The 23963-nt window shown below is 40.2% G+C and overlaps 1 protein-coding gene across 2 annotated transcripts in view; it reads right to left on the reverse strand.

The window, feature by feature from the left end:
• PCED1B (PC-esterase domain containing 1B) overlaps positions 1-23963 on the reverse strand; it is a 149775-nt gene that overhangs the window by 21216 nt on the left and 104596 nt on the right. For both annotated transcript variants that reach the window (XM_033866879.2, XM_073788777.1), the window contains exon 3: positions 3886-4091. The gene's annotated coding sequence lies outside the window, so the exon portion shown is untranslated. The remainder of the gene's footprint in view (positions 1-3885; positions 4092-23963) is intronic.

Raw genomic sequence — 23963 nt, forward strand, 5'->3', positions numbered from 1 at the left:
ACTATGCAAGCAAAGAGGTTCCACCCTAGACCTGCAAAACGCTGGGAGCATCATTTTTCTCTCACCAAGAAAAGCTGGCAAAGAATCTCCCTTTACCTTTTCCATTCATGATCTGTGTTTGAAAATCTTCTCTTTAAAATGCCTTTTACTTTTCAACTTGTCATATTGGAGGGGGCTATTCACAACACTGTCAGTTTTTAAAAATATGGGTATTTTGGGAATGTAAGCTGATGCAGCCACTACGGAAAACAGTATGGAGGTTCCTTAAAAAACTAAAAATAGAGCTACCATATGATCCAGTAATCCCACTCCTGGGCATATATCTGGACAAAACTATAATTCAAAAAGATACAAGAACCCGAACGTTCATAGTAGCACTATTCACAATAGCCAAGACATGGAAACAACCTAAATGTCCATCGACAGATGAATGGATAAAGAAGATGTCGTGCATGTGTACAATGGAATATTACTCAGCCATAAAAAAGAATGAAATAATGCCATTTGCAGCAACGTGGATGGACCTAGAGATTATCATACTAAGTGAAATAAGTCAGACAAAGACAAATATCATATATCATTTATATGTGGAATCTAAAATATGACACAAATGAACTTATCTATTAAATAGAAACAGATTCACAGACATAGAGAGCAGACTTGTGGTTGCAGGGGGGAGGGAGGGAGGGGGAGGGATGGATTGGGAGTTTGGGGTTAGCAGATGCAAACTATTATATATAAAATGGAAAAACAGGGCTTCCCTGGTTGCACAGTGGTTGAGAGTCTGCCTGCCGATGCAGGGGACACGGGTTCGTGCCCTGGTCCGGGAAGATCCCACATGCCGCGGAGCGGCTAGGCCCGTGAGCCATGGCCGCTGAGCCTGCGTGTCCGGAGCCTGTGCTCAGCAACGGGAGAGGCCGCAACAGTGAGAGGCCCGCGTACCGCAAAAAAAAAAAAAAAAAAAAAAGTTCCCAGTCAGGGAGAAACACAGAAGCAGATGATTGTAATTCAATATTGGAAGTGCAGTTACAGCCTTATGTTAGGGCACCACTTCTATCACTGAAAAAGGATTTGAAAAATCTTACTGAAGATATGAATATGATTGAAAATTGTGAAAAGTGGCTTCTGGTCAGACCCTCTTCAGAAGGACATTTGCTTTATAAAGATAATGATTGCCCCAAATGGCATCATTTGTTTTATAAATCAAATGTGTGTCACTATTCCATTCTACCAGTACAATAGTAGGCTTTTAAATATTTTTCCAAATTATTAGTTACAAAAATAATGTTACTGGCTATTTCTTATTGCCTTCCTTTCTTTCTCCTTTAGGACATTCCTTTCCTTAACACATTTTGTTGTTGAATCTCTGAAATACATTTAAAAAAATGAAGATGGAGAACTACAAATTACTTCCACTTCTCTGAATCTAGTGTTCACCAGTTTAATTAACCTATGACTGTAAATCTTTGAATCGTATGTTGATATTCTATTTCTTAGTCATGATTTCTAAGTGTTGCATAATTGTTGATCAGTCAGCTGATATACTGGTATCAGAACAAAAAACTTTGTGTCTATGTTCCATATATGCATTTATTCTTGGAGATGCATGCTAGTTAACTCACGGAGTAGTTTTAAAATACATGACAAAAATTCCTAAGAAGAAAGAAATGTCTCTTTGTTGCTGGTTGAATAAACTCTGCAACTATGCAAAGATCCAATTTAAAACCAGTTCTAAACTAATGAGCCTATTCTGCAAGCTTGTTCTTCTTCTCAGTAAGTGAAGCCAACATTTACTTAATTGCCACACGACAGAAATTACAAGGTCATCTGTGATTCCTCCCTTGCCTTCCTCCACCTGGAGTAGAGTAGATTCTACCTGCTGAACCACTGCTGGATAAGTCCCCTTCTCTCCCTACAGTCTTGACCTCAGCTCAGATCTGCAGTCCTGCTGTGGCTTCTTAATTTATCTTCCCATGTATATGGTTTTCTTCCTCCACCCCATTCTCTGACCTGCAGTCTTTGTTCTTCCTAAGACGCAGATCATACAATTTCACTTCCCTTTCATAGGCTAAATTTAACCTGCTAAATCGTGTCAAAAATTTTCTGAAAATATCAAACCTTCTGCCTTTTCTTAATCAGGCATGTTAGCCAAATCATAGCATGACCTCAGTGAGGCCTGCAGATCCCAAAGTGACAAGGCATCTGGGTTCCTTTAGATCACAAGAATACATAATAACAAACACTTATCGAGTATACTATTCTGAGCACTTTAAGTGTTTTAACCCTTTTTACAAAGTCAACAATAATAATTATTGCCACCATTTATTGGGAGTCTAATATCCATCCAGATATTAGCTGTCCATTAGTTGTTACCTTTTAAACCGCCATGCCGGGTTAGTGTTCCTGTCTCCAGGAGGAAGATGAAATGAGGGAAGGGATTTCTTAGGTCAGGGCTTGCCCCAGGCCAGTCAGCTAGGAAGTAGCAAGGTCCAGAGCCAGCCAACTCCCCCTGTCCCTGCTCTCTGCCCACCCTCAGTACTGGGCGCCTCACCACTTACATGCCTATAGTGGTGTCACATCAAGAAAGGCGATGGAAATCCACAAACAATAAATGCTGGAGAGGGTGTGGAGAAAAGGGAACCCTCTTGCACTGTTGGTGGGAATGTAAATTGATACAACCACTATGGAGAACAGTATGGAGGTTCCTTAAAAAACTAAGAATAGAGCTACCATATGATCCTGCAATCCCATTCCTGGGCATATATCCAGAGAAAAACAAGGTCTGAAAGGATACATGCACCCTAGTGTTCATTGTAGCACTGTTTACAATAGCCAGGACATGGAAGCAACCTAAATGTACATGACAGAGGAATGGATAAAGAAGATGTGGCACATATATGCAATAGAATACTACCCAGCCATTAAAAAGAACAAAATAATGCCATTTGCGGCAAGATGGATGGACCTAGAGATTATCATACTGAATGAAGTAAGTCAGAGAGAGAAAGAGAAATATTATGTGATATTGCTTACTTTCAGAATCTAAAAAGAAATGATATAAATGAACTTATTTACAAAACAGAAACAGACTCACAGACTTAACAAACTTATGGTTATGGGGGGGGGAAGGGTTGGGGGAAGGGATAGTTAGGGAGTCTGGGATTGACATGTATACGCTGCTATATTTAAGATGGACAACCAACAAGGACCTTCTGTACAGCACAGGGAACTCTGCTCAATATTATGTAACAACCTAAATGGGAAAAGAATTTGAAAAAGAATAGATGCATGTATACGTATAACTGAATCACTTTGCTGTACACCTAGAACTATCACAATATTGTTAATCAACTATACTCCAATATAAAATAAAAAGTTAAAAAAAAAAAGAAAGGTGATGGAAACGGAAATTAAAATATTGTGGCCAAGTCAGGCAGACTGTTTTGACTTACGACTTCTGGGGAACAAAGCCTGGCACTAAGCTGACTTCCCCAAGTCCATTACCTAAAGTGTTACTGTTTGGGTTTCGGGGTTGTGTCTGGTGACGGCAGGCTCAGAAGTCCTGGACATATGGTGGAGTCACAGAATGTTAGCCCCCAGGCTGAAGGAGAAACTGTCTCTTGCAGAGCGTGATTAACCACAGACAAATTTTAGGAGGAAGTAGCCTAAGAAAAATCTGCAAACTTTGCCTGTCGTCTGCTGAGGCTGTCAAACAAAACTAGATGAGAAGCTTCTTATTTCTTTAAGTGGGAAAGTCCTAAATCGAAAAAGCCCCCAAATGTTTTGTCTGAATAAGTTCTCTCAGTGGATGTCTTAAGAACAGGGATGTATCGTTGATGGCCAGGGGCCAGGACCCAGCTCACCAGCCTGAAGTAAGTCCTTTACCTTGTGGCCGAAGTCTGCTGATGAGGGATGCATACTCACAGGGTCATGCAAGGACGATCTCCTTATTGTCCTGACCCATCAGGGCTTAGTCCAGGAGGAAGGAAGAGAGGTCGGGGGCATGCCACACTCTCACCCGTGCTCAGAGGAGAAGAAGGCCGTTGGGAGTTCCTCTTGGCCACCTGCCGATCTGCTGGGTCACTCTCGTCCTATCAGGAGAGAGACGGTACTTCCGTCGGAGGGCTTGGGTGTGAGCAGAAGCCTCCGCCAGCTGGAGGGCATGGCCCTGTGGCCTCAGCCTGCTCGGGGAGATGGCTCAGGGCTTCCTCTTTCCTGGAGCTAATTACAGAGTCTCAACTCTTATCTGTGCTCCCAGATGAGCCCAGCTGCTGGCTGGCTCTCCCCACTTCACCTCAACCAATCCCACACACTTTTTCAAGCCAACACTGAGATTTCCTAATCATTTCTTTTACATGTGGGGACAAAGATTTAATCTAATTTAGTCCTCAGTCTGTCACTTTGGGGCTAAAGTCCCTTTTCTTGGTGGCTGTACCACGGGATGCCTCTTAGGACCTGAAAAGAATTTTTTTCCCTGAAGGTCCTCAGCCGGAGACCGCCAGGGTCACCTTGGGCTACACCTTCTCCTAATGAGCTTTTGGAGAAAAGATCTGTCGGCTTTGCTGACACCCCATTCAATGCCCCTGCCAGTCTGAGCAGTGAGACATTTTATCTGGATGCCAATGAAGCTGGCTGCAGTTCTCCTGGACGAGTCTATCAAAGTCCCTGTCCATTCAGACAGCCATCTATGTATGGAGGGGGACACTGGCTAAGCAGTCTATTCCCCAGAGGTGTGCTGAGATTTGGGGGTGCAGAGTGGAAGGCGGATGATTACACGCAGATCTCTTTCTTCACTTTCCTTTCCAACATAACAGGTCCTTTAAAAACCTAGGATTTTTTAAATAATTAATTAATATAGAGTGCAGAAAATGGAAATACAGTTTTGCCTTGTCTCCAGTAGGCTGAAGAAATTACCAAGGAGAGAGGACTCAGAGTAAAACATACCAGTCCTGAGGCCAACTATTGATCATACTATGGTTCACATTTACTGAGCCCTGTTTGTGTTCCTCTTCCTGTCTCTGCTCCCTCCTCCCCTCCCTCCCTTTCCTTCATTTTTATTAAAAAAAACTATGGACTCAATGAATTGCTGGTTATAACAATCTACACATAACCTCAATTATAAGGAGACGAAATGATCAGGGAAGTAACTGAACTAGGGTATTCAGATTCTTCTACACCAAGAACCACTGAATATATAGCATTAATGCTAAACTAGGAGGAAATATGATGGCTCAACTGTGGAAATCAGCGTATTTTTGGACAATGAGGCATGTAAATGAGGAGGAGAATTAGAGCCACCAGAACCTTTACTTTTAGATGTCTGACCTGCCTGTCCTGGTCTGTAGGCAGTGGGGGATTAAGGAAACTAGCAAGCACTGGGATTAATCCAGAACCTAAGACACACTCCAGGAACACCCAGATGCCTGAGAACAAGACCAGGAGTTGCAAGCTCCCGTGGCTGTAGGTATTAGACATGAGATGGAAGAGGGTACAGGAACAGGGTCTGTTCATTGTATGGACAATCATTTTGCATATTAAACATGTAGGAATAGTCTTTGTTAACTCTAAGACTTGTAGAGCTGGCCCTCCGTCTCCATAGATTCCGTCTGCATCTGTGGATTCAGCCAACTGGGAATTGAAAATATTAAAAAAAAAAAAAAAATTCCTGAAAGTCCCAAAAAGTAAAACTTGAATTTGCCACGTGTTGGCAACTATTTACATTGCATTTGCATTGTATTAGGTATTGTAAATAATCTAGCGTATTTAGAGTATACAAGAGGATGTGCATAGGTTATATGCAAATATATGCCATTTTATATGAGAGACTTGAGCATCCATGGGCCTTGGTATCTTCTGGGGGTCCTGGAACCAATCACCTGTGCATACCAAGGGATGACTATACTATACTTTTTTTTTTTTTTTTTAATTCTTAAACCTCTCATATCTCGTGTTTTGCCACTTCTGATAAATATTATATATGGGAACAGAGAAATACCGCTCTACCATAAGGATAAAACAGAAGTGAAAGTATAGTGGTAAACAAAAACTTAATACTCAGCCTCAGTGTCGGAGACATTAGGGAGTAGTGGGGATTGTGGCAAACTGGAGAACACATGTACCATTTAAGTGGGCAGGAGCCACTCTGCTCTAGCAGATTGCTTCATTAGAGAATCTGGCTCCAGTATCCAGTTTTTTTTACTTCTATCTAGACAGTGAGGGAGTCAAGTTAGAGCAAACATCTGGGAATGGGGAACCACATAGAATCCTATCAAATGGGAGCAGTGGCTAGAAGAGAGGGAAGCAGTGAGGATTGCAGGAGCTACAGAAGGGCCAGAGAGAGACAGAATTCTGAAAACATTCTTGCCTTGGGAACACTTTCCCCTCTAGTTGTAGTACAAACCAGTGACAGTTTCCCAGGCAACATCCAGGCTGGCATAGCCTGAAAACTCATGTACTTCTGCAGTGCAGCATAATTTCTTGATAGGCAAATTTTGGCACCAGTTCTCAGAGTATAACCAACCCGAGAATGGAAGGTGAGATGGTGCTATTGGGTAGCAACTCCCTGTCATGGCAAATTTTAACCCTTCTGTGAAGTACAGAGTTCTTAATGAATTCTCATTTCTTTGTCTCTGTAGTTCACTGAAGTCAAGTTCTCAAAGCCTGACTGCCACATAAGAATCTTCTAGGCATTGTTTTTATTTTATCTGTGGTTGGTGCTTAAAACAAATATAGATAATCGGATATTTGTAACACCAATACGCTGATAGTGCAGTTGATCTAAATAGATTTTAATATTTCTTCACAGTTGGGCACAGCTCAGTTAGAGGCTCAGTTTTACTCAAAGATGAACTTAAAAATATCTGCTTTTTTTGTCAAGGAATAATAATGGTAATAAAATACTGTTTGGGCAGTATGAATAACCATACTGTCTAGGACTTCAAAAAGCCTTCCAAATAACTTCAAACAAATCTCTACTTTGTTTTTAAGAACACTGGGGAAATAGAATTTAAATGAGCAACTGTGCCTTTTAATCCACATCTCATGGGCCCTTTACTGTTTAACTGTCCTGATTATTTTTTCCACATACTCTCTAATAAGCCAAATTGAGATGGATTAGAGTTAGTAGTCTGACACAACAGGGGAAAGCTATAGTCACACTGTATCCAGATATCAGCAAGGCATTTGGCAATGCCTATCATTATAACATTAGAAATAAGATGGAGAAGTACGTATGAACTAGATGACAGCACATTTTAGTGCATTCATAGTTAGTTATCTACATTCAACATATCATTCAACATTGATCTAGCAAATATTTACTGGAAATCTACTATGGACTAGGTACTGCTCTAGGTTCTATAAGGATAGGAGCAAATATGAATTTTTTTTTTTTTTGTAGAGAACACTGAGAAAAAAACAGAGGTTTTAAAAAAGGTATACACACACACACACACACCTACACTATATGTATAAATACATATGTAATTTAAAAAACAGATAACTCAGGCCTTGAGTGGAAAATAGATTTCATCCTCACTGACAGTGGATATTGCAATACAAAAACAATTTTGAAATGTCATGGGTGAAACATGTTGTATCATTATATAAAATGATATATAAAATATATATGAATAGACTATTAAGTATGGAGTTCTCATACACGTTCCTCCCACCCCCAAAGATTCCCCTATTATTAAATTTTGCATTAGTGTGGTACATTTGTTATAACTGATGAACCAATATTGATATATTATTTTAACTAAAGTCCTTACTTTACATTAGGGTTCACTCTGTGTTGTATATTCTATGAGTTTAGACAAGTGTTTATTTGTATCCATTATGTTTCATGGTGTCATGTATTATCATGCTTCACCATATAATGTATCCACCATTACAGTATCATACAGAATAGTTTCACTGTCCTATAAATTCTCTGTACTGTACTTACTCATTTTCCCCTCCCCCAGAAGCCTTAGCAACCGCTACTGTTTTTGTTATTTCTATAATTTGCCTTTTCCAGAATGCCATATAGCTGTAATCATTCAGTATATAGTCTTTTCTAGTTGGCTTCTTCCATTTAGCAAATGCATTTAAGGTTCATCCATGTCTTTTCATGGCTTGATAACTCATTTTATTTTATCACTGAATACTATTCCATTTTATAAATGTACCACAGTTTGTTTATCCATTCACCTACTAAAGGACATCTTGGTTGTTTCCAAGTTCAGGAAAGTGTGATAGAACTGTTATAAACATTGAAATGCAGGGTTTCCTGTGGCCATAATTTTCAACTCATTTGGGTAAATACCAAGAAGTACAATTAATGGATTGTACAATAAGTCTAAGTTTAGCTTTGTAAGAAACTGTCTTCTGGAATGGCTGGACCATTTTGCATTCCCACCAGCAATGAATGAAAGTTCCTGTAGCCCCACATCCTGTTCAGCATTTTGTATTGTCATTGTTTTGGATTTTGGCCGTTCTAATAGGTGTCTCATTTTTTGTTTTAGTTTGTCATTCCCTAATGGCATATGGTGTTGAGCATCTTTTCATATACTTACTTGCCATCTATAGCTTCTTTGTTAAGGTGTTAGATCTTTTGCCCATTTTTAAAGTTAGGTTGTTTGTTTTCTTATTGTTGAGTTTTGAGAATTCTTTCTACATTTTAGATATAAGTTCTTAATCAGATACGTGTTTTGTAAATATTTTCTCCTAGTCTATGGCTTGTCTTTTCATTCATTTAACAGTGTCTTTTGTAGAGCAGAAGTTTTTAATTTTAATGAAGTTCCACTTAATTTTTCTTTCATGGATTGCACTTTTGATGTTGAATCTAAAAACTCATTGCCAAACACAAGATCACCTAGACTTTCTCCTTCTATATTTTCTTAGAATTTTAGTTTTGCATTTTACATTTAGGTCTGTGATCCATTTTGAGTTAATTTTTGTGAAAGATGTAAGGTCTGTGTCAATTCCTTCTTTCCTTTTCTTTTTGCCTGTGGATGTCCAGTTTTTCCAGTGCCATTTGTTGAAAAGATTATCCTTTTTCCACTGAATTGCCTTTGCTCCTTTGTCAAAGATGAGTTGATTAGATTTGTGTAGGTCTATTTCTGAGCTATTTATTTTGTGCCATTGATATATTTGTCTATTCTTTTGCTAATTCCACATCACTGTACCTTTAGAGTAAGAATTAAAGTCAGATAGTGGCAGTTCTCCAAATTTGTTCTTCTTCTTCAATATTGTGTTGGCTATTCTGGGTCTTTTGCTTCTCCATAAAAATTTCTTTTTTAAAAAATTTATTTTAATTATTTTTGGCTGCGTTGGGTCTTTGTGGCTGCGTGTGGGCTTCCTCTAGTTTTGGTGAGCGAGGGCTACTCTTTGTTGCGGGGCGTGGGCTTCTCACTGCGGTGGCTTCTCTTGTTATGGAGCACAGGGTCTAGGTGCACGGGCTTCAGTGGTTGTGGTGCATGGGCTCAGTAGTCATGGCTCGCAGGATCTAGAGAGCAGGCTCAGTATTTGTTATGCACCGGCTTAGTTGCTCCGTGGCGTGTGGGATCTTCCCAGACCAGGGATCGAACCCATGTCCCCTGCATTGGCAGGTGGATTCTTAACCACTGTGCCACCAGGGAAGGCCCTCCGTGTAAACTTTAGAATCAATTTGTCAATAACCACAAAATAACTTGCTGGTATTTTTATTAGAATTGAGTTAAATCTATAGATCCAATTGGAAAGAACTGATATCTTGACAATATTGACTCTTGTTATCCATGGAATACATCTCTATTGATTTAGATCTTCTTTTGTTTCTTTCATCGGAATTTTGTAATTTTCATCAGCTAGATCTTATATATATTTTTCCTTAAGTATTTCTTTTTCTTTCCTTTGTAAATGGCTTTAATGTAGATGGTGTTGTGTTTTAAATTTCAAATTCCAATTGTTCGTTGCTGGTATATAAGAAAGCAATTACTTTGGTATCATTCATCTGTATCTTACAACCTGTCTACAATCATGTATCAGTTTCAGGAGGTTTTTTGTTCTTCCTTTGGGATTTTCTACACAAACAGTCATGTTATTTGTGAGCAAAGGCAGTCTTATTTCTTTCTTCCCAAACTGTATACATTTTACTTCTTCTTTTAATCTTATTTCAATAGTTAGGGCTTCCAGGGCAGTGCTGGAAAGGAGAGGTGAGAGGGGGCATCATTGCTTTGTTCCTAATCTTAGGCAGAAAGCATCTAGTTTCTATTAAGCATGAAGTTAGATGTAGGTATTTTGTAGGCATTCTTTATCAGGTTGAGGAAGTTACCCTCTGTTCCTAGTCTGCTAAGGTTTCTTTTGTTTGTTTGAATTATGAATGGGTATTGGATTTTTTCAAATGCTTTTTCTACATTTATGGATATAATCATATGATCACCTTTAGCCTGTTGATGTGATGAATTACATTAATTGATTCTCAAATGTTGAATCAGCCTCATGTACCTGGAATAAATCCTACTTCATCATGGTGTATAATTCTTTTTATACATTGTTGGACTTGATTTGCCAATATTTTGTTGAGAATTTTCACATCCATGTTTATGAGAGACATTGGCTTGTTTTCCTTTCTTTAATGTTTTTGTTTGGTTTTGCTGTTAGGGTAATGCTGGACTCATAGAATGAGTTAGGAATTATTCCCTCAGCTTCTATTTCTGGAAGAGATTGTAGAGAATTGGTATCATTCCTTCCTTAAACGTATGGTAGAATTCACCAGTGAATCTCTCTGGGCCTGGTACTTTCTGTTTTGGAATATTATTAATTACTAATTCAATTTCCATAATAGATATAGGTTTTTCAGATTGTCTGTTTCTCCTAGATATGAGTTTTTGTAGATTGTGTCTTTCAAAGAAATGGTCCATTTCATCCAAGTTATCATATCTGTGGGCACAGAGTTGTTGATAACACTCCTTTATTATTCTTTTAATATCTGTGGGATCAGTAGTAATAACCCTTCTTTCATTTCTGATATTAGCAATTTATCTTCTCTTTTTTGTATACATTATATTTTAATGTGCAATTTTTATTATAAGTGAAAGCAGATATGTTTTCATATAGCCTTTTTTTTTTTTTCTGCACCATAAAGCATGAGGGATCTTAGAGTCCAGACCAGGGATTGAACCCATGTCCCCTGCAGTGGAAGCACAGAGTCTTCACCACTGGATCACTGGGAAGTGCCCATAGAGTACCCAGTTTTATTTCTTTTATAAACCACAGAATTTATGTACTTTGCCTGTTTTTCGATTTTATCTAAGGCTTATGATAGATGAAGTGTTTACCTTTTACTCTGTCACACATGCTGCAAATGTTTTTATTCCAACTTATTCCTTTCCTCTTAATTTTGTGTTCATATTTTTCATACATAAGCTTTAGATAAAGTCTTTCAGTATTTTAAATATTGCTTCTTCCTTTGCTATCATGCTAAATAATACCTAACATTCACTAAGTGTTTACTGTGCATCGGGCATTATATAAAGTATATAATACTTTATATACTTTATAGAGTATAGATATATAATTATATATAATATATATATAACATAGTTATCTACAGTATATAGATAACTGTATATTATCTAGGTTAAACCTCCAAGAACCGTTGTGGTAGGTATTATTATCTCCATCTTAAGGATGAGGAAACTGAGGCACAAGACGGTGAGTCTCTAGTTGCAGGTGAGCACAGAGCCAGGATTTGAAGCTAGGTACTCTAATACCAGACACTCAGTCCCTAAGCTTTACTGCCTCCCAGAGAAGTGCTGCCACTTGAAGATGATATGATTTATCAATATTTTTAATGGTCTACATATTTTTTAAAAAGGACACTCATAAACACTCTACTTTTAAAGTGTCAAGATTTTCAAATTTTATAACATAGAGCTATATGTCATAGCCCTTGCAAATTTAAAAGCATTCATTTATTTTGGAATTGGAATTGACGCATTATGTACTTTGATCTTATGGAAAAGTGGACTGATAGAATATTCGAAGATGTGGGAGAAATTATGAGACAAGGAAAACTAAGCCATTTTTAAGAAAAGGCAATTATTAACTATAGGGAAAAAGCAAATGGTAAAGAGAAACCTCATGATTACAGTGCACACAACATTAAGTTGTGAATGTTATTTGCATGGACATAATAAAGTGAAAAATGAATGTTTAACTACACAAAACTAGTGAACGAAAGGTGAGGAAGTGGAAAATGCAGAAAGTCGAACAGACAACTCTAGTTTCGGGGAGTCGCTATTTCTAAATGAATGTAGAACAATCAAAGGAAGAAGAAGGATTGGTAGAGCAAAAAAGGAATAGCCTTGCAAGCATCAATTATTAGATGGAGTTGAGGGTAAACATAATAAATATGGAGAGAGATTGTTTCATTCTCTCATGATCTCCATTTCCTCCCTCGAGACATAGCTCCAACTTTTAGAAATATTCCTAAGACTATTAAAAAAAGATTAAAACAAGCTCGTTTTCCTCTCATTCAAGAACACGTCTTCACTTAACAAGTTAAATACATAATGCTAACAAATAATTCACAATACTCCAATGAAGACAATAACTTTAAATGGAATTACAAAACAGAATAAATGGACAATGTTATTTTTCAAGAGAACAATTTCGTTTACTATCAAATTTTGCCACATTGTACCTTTCTCTGCTTCATTAAAACCCTGGCCATATAGCGCGGCTTTCCCATCCAAGGGACATCCGATCTTTAAATAGCATGTGGAACTTCTACCAGAGTGACCTTTCTTTTTGGCAGGTCATCTGACAATATTAGCTAGAGTACTTTGTTCCCAGAAGAGCAGGAGACCTTAATATTCGGAGAAGCTTTATTGTTGAAACAGTCTGAGCCGACTGCCAAAAATGACTGACTTCCTTTGCTCTGAAGAAGTTTCTCTTGTGTTCGCAATAAGTAGATATCAAAGGGACATTTATGGGTCTAAACTAGTTCCGGTGCTTGTAAAGAGGGCGACCCCGAGACGAGGCAGGCAGTTGGGAGACAGATCTGTTTCAGGGGCATGAGAGGAAGTTTTCTGAAGGATGCTGGCAGCAAAGGGCGGGCAGCCAGTACTGCAGGGAGGTCTTAACACAACATGACCAAGTGTCCCTACAGGTGACAGGGCATAGCAATAGCATAGCAGGAGTATATGATATTCAATGCCAAGGTAGGAAGGCAGGAAACCAGAAATGCAGCTTAGTGAAGGTAAGAGCAAGGCAAGGCCCCAGCCCCAGAGCAAATGAAATGGGTTAAAAACAACTCAGGGGCTTCTCTGGTGGTGCAGTGGTTGAGAGTTCGCCTGCCGGTGCAGGGGACACGGGTTTGTGCCCCGGTCCGGGAGGATCCCACATGCCGCGGAGCGGCTGGGCCCGTGAGCCATGGCCGCTGAGCCTGTGCGTCCGGAGCCTGTGCTCCGCAACGGGAGAGGCCACAGCAGTGAGAAGCGCGTGTACTGAAAACAAGAACAACAACAACAACTCAGGAAAACAAGTGCAATTATCACAATTGGGTCCCAAATGGCAGACTCTGAAATAAACTCATAAATGCAATCAGCAAACGAGGTTAGAACCTTGGAAACTATCCAGTTGCTTCATATGATTTATAGGATTGGAGAAGTGTGTTGATCCTCATACCAAAGTTTATGTCACAAGGTGTAAACACAATTCTAACTTCCCAGTGAACCATGATTTAAGCTACACAGGGCTGAGGGTGCGGAAGCCTTTGTCTCTAAGGGAGATAATAAGAAATGCTTGCAATTTACGAAAGTCACCGATAATTTTTAATCTTTTTGTTTTGGAGGTCAGCCAAAATTCCAAATCTTTTACACTAACCATTGCAGTAATCCAGGTGAGTGAAGGTGGTGGTGATGGAGGGGACGGGGACAAGGTGATAGACTGAACAGTGACTGGAGGGGAGTGGGGAATGGGAGAGAATCACGAGCCGAGAAGTATTGTACAGAATGCTTCCTTGGTGCTAGAAGATAAACTGAGGCATATTAAAACTTTTTAGTTTCTTTGAGCAAAAATCAATTGGAATGGAGCAGCGCCAGATCAGAAGTTGTTAGGAGCCCTCCACCAACAGGAACTCTGGGAGGGACTTTATAGAAAGAAGGTGGAAGCAAAGCAAGGAATTATGGGTTGGCTATAGCTTAAAGCCTCGTTGGCTGTTTGTGACTGGTTGTCCTTAGGTTTGCATTTCGATTTGGGTTTGCTCACGTAGGCTGCCACGGCATTAATGCCACCTGTCTTTTTTTAAAAATAAATTTATTTATTTATTATTTTTGGCTGGGTTGGGTCTTCTTTGTTGTGCATGGGCTTTCTCTAGTTGTGGTGAGCAGGGGCTACTCTTTGCCGCGGTGCACGGGCTTCTCATTGCAGTGGCTTCTCTTGTTGTGGAGCACGGGCTCTAGGCGCGTGGGCTTCAGTAGTTGTGGCACGCAGGCTCAGTAGTTGTGGCTCACGGGCTTAGCTGCTCTGCGGCATGTGGGATCTCCCCAGACCGGGGCTCGAACCGTGTCGCCTGCGTTGGCAGGCGGATTCTTAACCACTGCGCCACTAGGGAAGCCCGGTGCCACCCGTCTTAATGGTCTCCTTGTTGAGTTAACTTAACACTGGTTTCTGGATTGGCTCGGACAACTGAGTGTACCGGGATGCCAGCACAGAGTAGGCACAGTCTGATGGCTGGAGTCAAAACCTGACTCCAGTTTCTATGCTCTGTGTGAACTTGAGCCAATTACTTAACCTCTCTCAGCCTTTATCTGTAAAAACAAGAAAAATTCTACCTACAAAGTTGTTGTGAGAGCTAAATGAGAGTTCATACCACTAACTTGACACATATACTGATAGTCTATTAATTGCCAAACCCTGAATTCAAAGTCCAGTATGCTGGGAGAGATGTGCAAAAACAAACAACACACTACAAAGGGGCAAGTGATAAGCACAAAGATATCAGCCTCCCTAAAGTGTTCGAGGAGCCCAGAATCAGGTGTTCTGCTTGCAGATGTGGGGAGAGGGGAATGGGTATTTGAGCCAGGCTTGAATGAGTACGTTTCCACTAAAATGCATCTCCCCTGTGAACTTGGACAAATTAATCTCCGAGAGCCTCTGTTTCCTCAGTTAGGGATAATAATAGTAATCATCCCAAGGAGTGATTGTGAGGGTTAAGTGAAATAATCCCTGAAAAGTGCCCAGTACAGTGCCTGGTGCATAGCAAGTACTCCATCAACGCTGGCTACTTTTTTTTTTTACATCTTTATTGAAGTATAATTGTTTTACAATGGTGTGTTAGTTTCTGCTGTATAACAAAGTGAATCAGTTATACATATACATATGTTCCCATATCTCTTCCCTCTTGCGTCTCCCTCCCTCCCACCCACCCTATCCCACCCCTCTAGGTGGTCACAAAGCACTGAGCTGATCTCCCTGTGCTATGCAGCTGCTTCCCACTAGCTAGCTATTTTATGTTTTGTGGTGTATATATGTCCATGCCACTCTCTCACTTTGTCACAGCTTACCCTTCCCCCTCCCCATATCCTCAGGTCCATTCTCTAGTAGGTCTGTGTCTTTATTCCTGTCTTACCCCTAGGTTCTTCATGACATTTTTTTTCTTAAATTCCATATATATGTATTAGCATATGGTATTTGTCTTTCTCTTTCTGACTTACTTCACTCTGTATGACAGACTCTAGATCATCCACCTCATTATAGATAGCTCAATTTCGTTTCTTTTTTATGGCTGAGTAATATTCCATTGTATATATGTGCCACATCTTTATCCATTCATCCAATGATGGACACTTAAGTTGTTTCCATCTCCTGGCTATTGTAAATAGAGCTGCAATGAATATTTTGGTACATGACTCTTTTTGAATCATGGTTTTCTCAGGGTATATGCCCAGTAGTGGGATTGCTGGGTCATACGGTAGTTCTATTTGTAGTTTTTTAAGGAACCTCCATACTGTTCTCCATAGTGGCTGTACCAATTCACATTCCCACCAGCAGTGCAAGAGGGTTCCCTTTTCTCCACACCCTCTCCAGCATTTATTGTTTGTAGATTTTTTTATGATGGCCATTCTGACTAGTGTGAGATAATATCTCATTGTAGTTTTGATTTGCATTTCTCTAATGATGAATGATGTTGAGCATTCTTTCATGTGTTTGTTGGCAATCTGTATATATTCTTTGGAGAAATGTCTATTTAGGTCTTCTGCCCATTTTTGGATTGGGTTGTTTGTTTTTTGGATATTGAGCTGCATGAGCTGCTTGTAAATTTTGGAGACTAATCCCTTGTCAGTTGTTTCATTTGCAAGTATTTTCTCCCATTCTGAGGGTTGTCTTTTGGTCTTGTTTATGGTTTCCTTTGCTGTGCAAAAGCTTTGCAGTTTCTAGGTCCCATTTGTTTATTTTTGTTTTTATTTCCATTTCTCTAGGAGGTGGGTCAAAAAGGATCTTGCTGTGATTTATGTCATAGAGTGTTCTGCCTGTATTTTTGTCTAAGAGTTTGATAGTTTCTGGCCTTACATTTAGGTCTTTAATCCATTTTGAGCTTATTTTTGTGTATGGTGTTAGGGAGTGATCTAATCTCATACTTTTACATGTACCTGTCCAGTTTTCCCAGCACCACTTATTGAAGAGGCTGTCCTTTCTCCACTGTACATTCCTGCCTCCTTTATCAAAGATAAGGTGACCATATGTGCGTGGGTTTATCTCTGGGCTTTCTAGCCTCTTCCATTGATCTATCTTTCTGTTTTTGTGCCAGTACCATACTGTCTTGATTACTGTAGCTTTGTAGTATAGTCTGAAGTCAGGGAGCCTGATTCCTCCAGCTCCGTTTTTCATTCTCAAGATTGCTTTGGCTATTCAGGGTCTTTTGTGTTTCCATACAAATTGTGAAATTTTTTGTTCTAGTTCTGTGAAAAATGCCAGTGGTAGTTTGATAGGGATTGCATTGAATCTGTAGATTGCTTTGGGTAGTAGAGTCATTTTCACAATATTGATTCTTCCAATCCAAGAATATGGTATATCTCTCCATCTATTTGTATCATCTTTAATTTCTTTCATCAGTGTCTTATAATTTTCTGCATACAGGTCTTTTGTCTCCTTAGGTAGGTTTATTCCTAGATATTTTATTCTTTTTGTTGCAATGGTAAATGGGATTTTTCCTTGATTTCACTTTCAGATTTTTTTGTTATTAGTGAATAGGAATGCCAGAGATTTCTGTGCGTTAATTTTGTATCCTGCTACTTTACCAGATTCATTGATTAGCTCTAGTAGTTTTCTGGTAGCATCTTTAGGATTCTCTATGTATAGTATCATGTCATCTGCAAACAGTGACAGCTTTACTTCTTCTTTTCCGATTTGGATTCCTTTTATTTCCTTTTCTTCTCTGATTGCTGTGGCTAAAACTTCCAAAACTATGTTGAATAAGAGTGGTGAGAGTGGGCAACCTTGTCGTCTTTCTGCTCTTAGTGGAAATGGTTTCAGTTTTTCACCATTGAGGACAATGTTGGCTGTGGGTTTGTCGTATATGGCCTTTATTATGTTGAGGAAAGTTCCCTCTATGCCTACTTTCTGCAGGGTTTTTATCATAAATGGGTGTTGAATTTTGTTGAAAGCTTTCTCTGCATCTATTGAGATGACCATATGGTTTTTTTCCTTCAATTTGTTAATATGGTGTATCACATTGATTGATTTGCGTATATTGAAGAATCCTTGCATTCCCGGAATAAACCCCACTTGATCATGGTGTATGATCCTTTTAATGTGCTGTTGGATTCTGTTTGCTAGTATTTTGTTGAGGATTTTTGCATCTATGTTCATCAGTGATATTGGCCTGTAGTTTTCTTTCTTTGTGACATCTTTGTCTGGTTTTGGTATCAGGGTGATGGTGGCCTCGTAGAATGAGTTTGGGAGTGCTCCTCCCTCTGCTATGTTTTGGAAGATTTTGAGAAGGATAGGTGTTAGCTCTTCTCTAAATGTTTGATAGAATTCGCCTGTGAAGCCATCTGGTCCTGGGCTTTTGTTTGTTGGAAGATTTTTAATCACAGTTTCAATTTCAGTGCTTTTGACTGGTCTGTTCATATTTTCTATTTCTTCCTGATTCAGTCTTGGCAGGTTGTGCATTTCTAAGAATTTGTCCGTTTCTTCCAGGTTGTCCATTTTATTGGCATAGAGTTGCTTGTAGTAATCTCTCATGATCTTTTGTATTTCTGCAGTGTCGGTTGTTACTTCTCCTTTTTCATTTCTAATTCTATTGATTTGAGTCTTCTCCCTTTTTTTCTTGATGAGTCTGGATCATGGTTTATCAATTTTGTTTATCTTCTCAAAGAACCAGCTTTTAGTTTTATTGATCTTTGCTATAGTTTCCTTCATTTCTTTTTCATTTATTTCTGATCTGATCTTTATGATTTCTTTCCTTCTGCTAACTTTGGGGTTCTTTTTGTTCTTCTTTCTCTAATTGCTTTAGGTGCAAGGTTAGGTTGTTTATTCAAGATGTTTCCTGTTTCTTAAGGTAGGATTGTATTGCTATAAACTTCCCTCTTAGAACTGCTTTTGCTGCATCCCATAGGTTTTGGGTCGTCACGTCTCCACTGTCATTTGTTTCTAGGTATTTTTTGATTTCCTCTTCGATTTCTTCAAAAGTGATCACTTCAAAGTGATCGTTTCGTTATTAAGTAGTGTATTGTTTAGCCTCCATGTGTTTGTATTTTTTACAGATCTTTTCCTGTAATTGATACCTAGTCTCATAGCATTGTGGTTGGAAAAGATACTTAATACAATTTCAATTTTCTTAAATTTACCGAGGCTTGATTTGTGACCCAAGGTATGATCTATCCTGGAGAATGTTCCATGATCACTTGAGAAAAATGTGTCTTCTGTGGTTTTTGGATGGAATGTCCTATAAAAATCAATTAAGTCCATCTTGTTTAATGTATCATCTAAAGCTTGTGTTTTCTTATTTATTTTCATTTTGGATGATCTGTCCATTGGTGAAAGTGGGGTGTTAAAGTCCCCTGCTATGACTGTGTTACTGTCAATTTCCCCTTTTATGGCTGTTAGTACTTGCCTTATGCATTGAGGTGCTCCTATGTTAGGTGCATAAATATTTGCAATTGTTATATCTTCTTCTTGGATCGATCCCTTGATCATTATGTAGTGTCCTTCTTTGTCTCTTCTAATAGTCTTTATATTAAAGTCTATTTTGTCTGATATGAGAATTGCTACTCCAGCTTTCTTTTGATTTCCATTTGCATGGAATATCTTTTTCCATCCCCTCACTTTCAGTCTGTATGTGTCTGTAGGTCTGAAGTGGGTCTCTTGTAGACAGCATATATATGGGTCTTGTTTTTGTATCCATTCAGCCAGTCTGTGTCTTTTGGTGGGAGCATTTAATCCATTTACATTTAAGGTAATTATCGATATGTATGTTCCTATTCCCATTTTCTTAATTGTTTTGGGTTTGTTATTATAGGTCTTTTCCTTCTCTTGTGTTTCTTGCCTAGAGAAGATCCTTTAGCATTTTTTGTACAGCAGGTTTGGTGGTGCTGAACTCTTTCAGCTTTTGCTTGTCTGTAAAGGTTTTAATTTCTCCATCAAATCTGAATGAGATCCTTGCTGGGTACAGTAATGTTGTTTGCAGGTTTTTCTCCTTCATCACTTTAAATATGTCCTGCTAGTCCCTTCTGGCTTGCAGAGTTCCTGCTGAAAGTACAGCTGTTAACCTTATGGGGAGTCCCTTGTGTGTTTTTTGTTGTTTTTCCCTTGCTGCTTTTAATATGTTTTCTTTGTATTTAATTTTTGACAGTTTGATTAATATGTGTCTTTGCATGTTTCTCCTTGGATTTATCCTGTATGGGACTCTCTGTGCTTCCTGGACTTGATTAACTATTTCCTTTCCCATATTAGGGAAGTTTTCAACTGTAATCTCTTCAAATATTTTCTCAGTCCCTTTCTTTTTCTCTTCTTCTTCTGGAACCCCTATATTTCGAATGTTGTTGGGTTTAATGTTGTCCCAGAGGTCTCTGAGACTGTCCTCAATTATTTTCATTCTTTTCTCTTTATTCTGCTCTGCAGTAGTTATTTCCACTATTTATCTTCCAGGTCACTTATCCGTTCTTCTGCCTCAGTGATTCTGCTATTGATTCCTTCTAGAGTATTTTTAATTTCATTTATTGTGTTGTTCATCATTGCTTGTTTCATCTTTAGTTCTTCTAGGTCCTTGCTAAATGTTTCTTGCATTGTCTCTATTCTATTTCCAAGAGTTTGGATCATCTTTACTATCATTATTCTGAATTATTTTTCAGGTAGACTGCCTATTTCCTCTTCATTTGTTAGGTCTGGTAGGTTTTTATCTTGCTCCTTCATCTGCTGTGTGTTTTTCTGTCTTCTCATTTTGCTTATCTTACTGTGTTTGGGGTCTCCTTTTTGCAGGCTGCAAGTTCGTAGTTCCCATTTTTTGGTGTCTCTCCCCAGTGGCTAAGTTTGGTTCAGTGGGTTGTGTAGGCTTCCTGGTGGAGGGAACTAGTGCCTGTGTTCTGGTGGATGAGGCTGGATCTTGTCTTTCTGGTAGGCAGGTCCACATCTGGTGGTGTGTTTTGGGGTGTCTGTGGACTTATTATGATTTTAGGCAGCCTCTCTGCTAATGGGTGGGGTTGTGTTCCTGTCTTGCTAGTTGTTTGGCATAGGGTGTCTGGCACTGTAGCTTGCTGGTCGTTGAGTGAAGCTGGATGCTGGCGTTGAGATGGAGATCTCTGGGAGATTTTCGCCATTTGAGATTATGTGGAGCTGGGAGGTCTCTTGTGGACCAGTGTCCTGAAGTTGGCTCTCCCACCTCTGAGGCACAGCACTGACTCCTGGCTGCAGCACCAAGAGCCTTTCATCCACACGGCTCAGAATAAAAGGGAGAAAAAGTAGAAAGAAAGAAAGAGGATAAAGGAAAATGAAATAAAGTAAGGTAAAATAAAATAAAGTTATTAAAATAAATAATAATTATTAAGAAAAAAAAATTTTTTTAAGTAAAAAACAAATGGACGGACAGAGCCCTAGGACAAATGGTGAAAGCAAAGCTATACAGACAAAATCTCACACAGAAGCATACACATACACACTCACAAAAAGAGGAAAAGGGGAAAAAATAATAAATCGTGCTCTCAAAGTCCACCTCCTCAATTTGGGATGATTTGTTGTCTATTCAGGAATTCCACAGGTGCAGGGTACATCAAGTTGATTGTGGAGATTTAATCCGCTGCTCCTGAGGCTGCTGGGAGAGATTTACCTTTCTCTTCTTTGTTTGCACGGCTCCCGGGGTTCAGCTTTGGATTTGGCCCCGCCTCTGCGTGTAGGTCTCCGGAGGGCGTCTGTTCTTCGCTCAGACAGGACAGGGTTAAAAGAGCCGCTGATTCGGGGGCTCTGGCTCACTCAGGCCACGGGGAGGGAGGGGTATGGATGCGGGGCGAGCCTGCGGCGGCAGAGGCCGGCGTGACTTTGCACCAGCCTGAGGCGCGCTGTGCGTTCTCCCGGGGAAGTTGTCCCTGGATCATGGGACCCTGGCAGTGGCGGGCTGCACAGGCTCCTGGGAAGCGGGGTGTGGATAGTGACCTGTGTTCGTACACAGGCTTCTTGGTGGCGGCAGCAGCAGCCTTAGCGTCTCCTGCCCGTCTCTGGGGTCCGTGCTGTTAGCCGCGGCTCGCGCCCGTCTGTGAGCTCTCTTAAGCAGCGCTCTTAATCCCCTCTCCTTGCGCACCCTGAAACAGTGTTCTCTTGCCTCCTCGGCAGGTCCAGACTTTCCCCCAGACTCCCTCCCGGCTAGCCGTGGCGCACTAACCCCCTGCATGCTGTGTTCACGCCGCCAGCCCCAGTCCTCTCCCTGCGCTCCGACCGAAGCCTGAGCCTCAGCTCCCAGCCCCAGCCTGCCTCGGTGGGTGAGCAGACAAGCCTCTGGGGCTGGTGAGTGCCGGTTGGCACCGGTCCTCTGTGCGGGAATCTCTCTGCTTTGCCCTCTGCACCCCTGTTGCTGTTCTCCTCCGCGGCCCCGAAGCTCCCCTCGTCTGCTACCCGCAGTCTCCACCCGTGAAGGGGCTTCTAGTGTGTGGAAACCTTTCCTCCTTCACGGCTCCCTCCCACTGGTGCGGGTCCGTCCCTATTCTTTTGTCTCTGTTTATTCTTTTTTCTTTTGCCCTACCCAGGTACGTGGGGAGTTTCTTGCCTTTTGGGAGGTCTGAGGTCTTCTGCCAGCGTTCAGTAGGTGTTCTGTAGGAGTTGTTCCACGTGTAGATGTATTTCTGACATATCAGTGGGGAGGAAGGTGATCTCCGCGTCTTACTCTTCCGGCATCTTCCCCCTCTCTCTGATGTTGGCTATTTTTATTAACATTATTACTATGGAGAACTCTGGCACTAAAGAGCTCTGATGAACTCAATGACATATCAAGGTCACAGCTAGTTAATAGCAGAGACTAGACTAGGATCCAGGCCACAGTTTTATGCTCAAAATAAAAGTAAAGGTCTGGACTCATCCATCCTACTTTTCCTACTGGAGATTCTAAAGAGAGTGTTGGATCTTTTTGTGTAACATGGAAACTTAGCAACTTTTCCCAAATGAAGTTCTGAATGAAATCATTTAACATTTGAATGAGCTCATATGTAAAAGGATTAACCACTTTGACAGGTACTAAGTCTGCAGTACATATAAATTTACTTTGTCTTACTGGACATCTCGGTTTTGCTTTTGTTTTTTTTCCAGGTTACATATTTCTCTTATTTCAACCCTCTAACCCCATTCTCTGAAGCCTATTTGATTTTCATATCAAAGGAAAATGAAAGCAAAATGGATAGGTTCTACTTGTAATCAACATCCGTTTACTGTCTATTGTGGTTCAGAAGCTCTTCGCTAGCCCTATGGAAGGAGACAAAGAATAGAAAAGATAGCCTCCATCTTTGAGACAGGTGCCGTTTTGTTTAAATAAACCAGATCTATATGCAAAGAGAAAACAATAATTCTGTGATAATGTATAGATATTCCATGGTCATATGGGGTAGGTTGGATATGTTCACACAGAGGAGACAAAGTCAATTGGTGTATTGGGCGGGAGCTAATGAGGATGTATGGGGAGAAAAGAATCATCTCTTTGACCAGTGCTATGTTGGGTGTTCCGTATAGTATCTGGATAATTCTGAGCTCAAAAAATGGTAAAGACTGACAAAGAGAAAGGCAGGCAGTGATTTTCATTAAGATCACCTGGTACTAAACAAACAAACAAAGGAACCTGCACCCAGCCCCCACCCTCAGAGATTCTGTTTCCGTTTCCGGGGCAGGGAGCCCGGGTCTCCACACTTTATGAAAGCTCCCAGGTGATTCTAAAGTGCAACAAAGGCTGAGAACCTCCACGTTGGGGCAAAGACCAGATGAAAAATATTGGCAAGTCTGTGTAGAGAACTAATGCATATGAAAGGGTTTTCTAAATAACACACTACTGTGTGAATAAAGACTTACCATTGTTTTTCTATGTGTAGTTTGTACCTAGAGATCCCCTGAAATGACGTTGAACTAGTGCACTTCGAGTGCGGTGCTTATGCACTTCAAGCAGGATTCTGAGCACATTGTATTGAAGCGGGCGTGTGGGTTTGTGGGGAGGAGGGTGAGGGTGACTAAGAGAAATGCCAGGCAGGGCTGGAGGAACAGACCCATGAGTTCTCTTCTGTGGATTCCAGGTCTGAAGCAGCAGAAAGTTACGCCCAGGGCTTGCCAAACAGCTCAGGAACCTTCTGTTTGGAGATTTCAAGGATGCCTATTTTGTCGTAGGGCTAGTTGAAGTGAAAATGCCAAGCTGGAGAGGAACAAAAGATGGGATTCAAGAGTTTGACTCATAGTTCATGCTCATTAATTGTTTGCTGAAATGAGGACAAAATGTGGGATGATGATGTAGCGCTAAATAGAAGAGATGG

Source organism: Tursiops truncatus, chromosome 11 (genome assembly GCF_011762595.2).
Source record: "Tursiops truncatus isolate mTurTru1 chromosome 11, mTurTru1.mat.Y, whole genome shotgun sequence".
In the NCBI taxonomy this organism is placed as follows: domain Eukaryota; kingdom Metazoa; phylum Chordata; class Mammalia; order Artiodactyla; family Delphinidae; genus Tursiops; species Tursiops truncatus.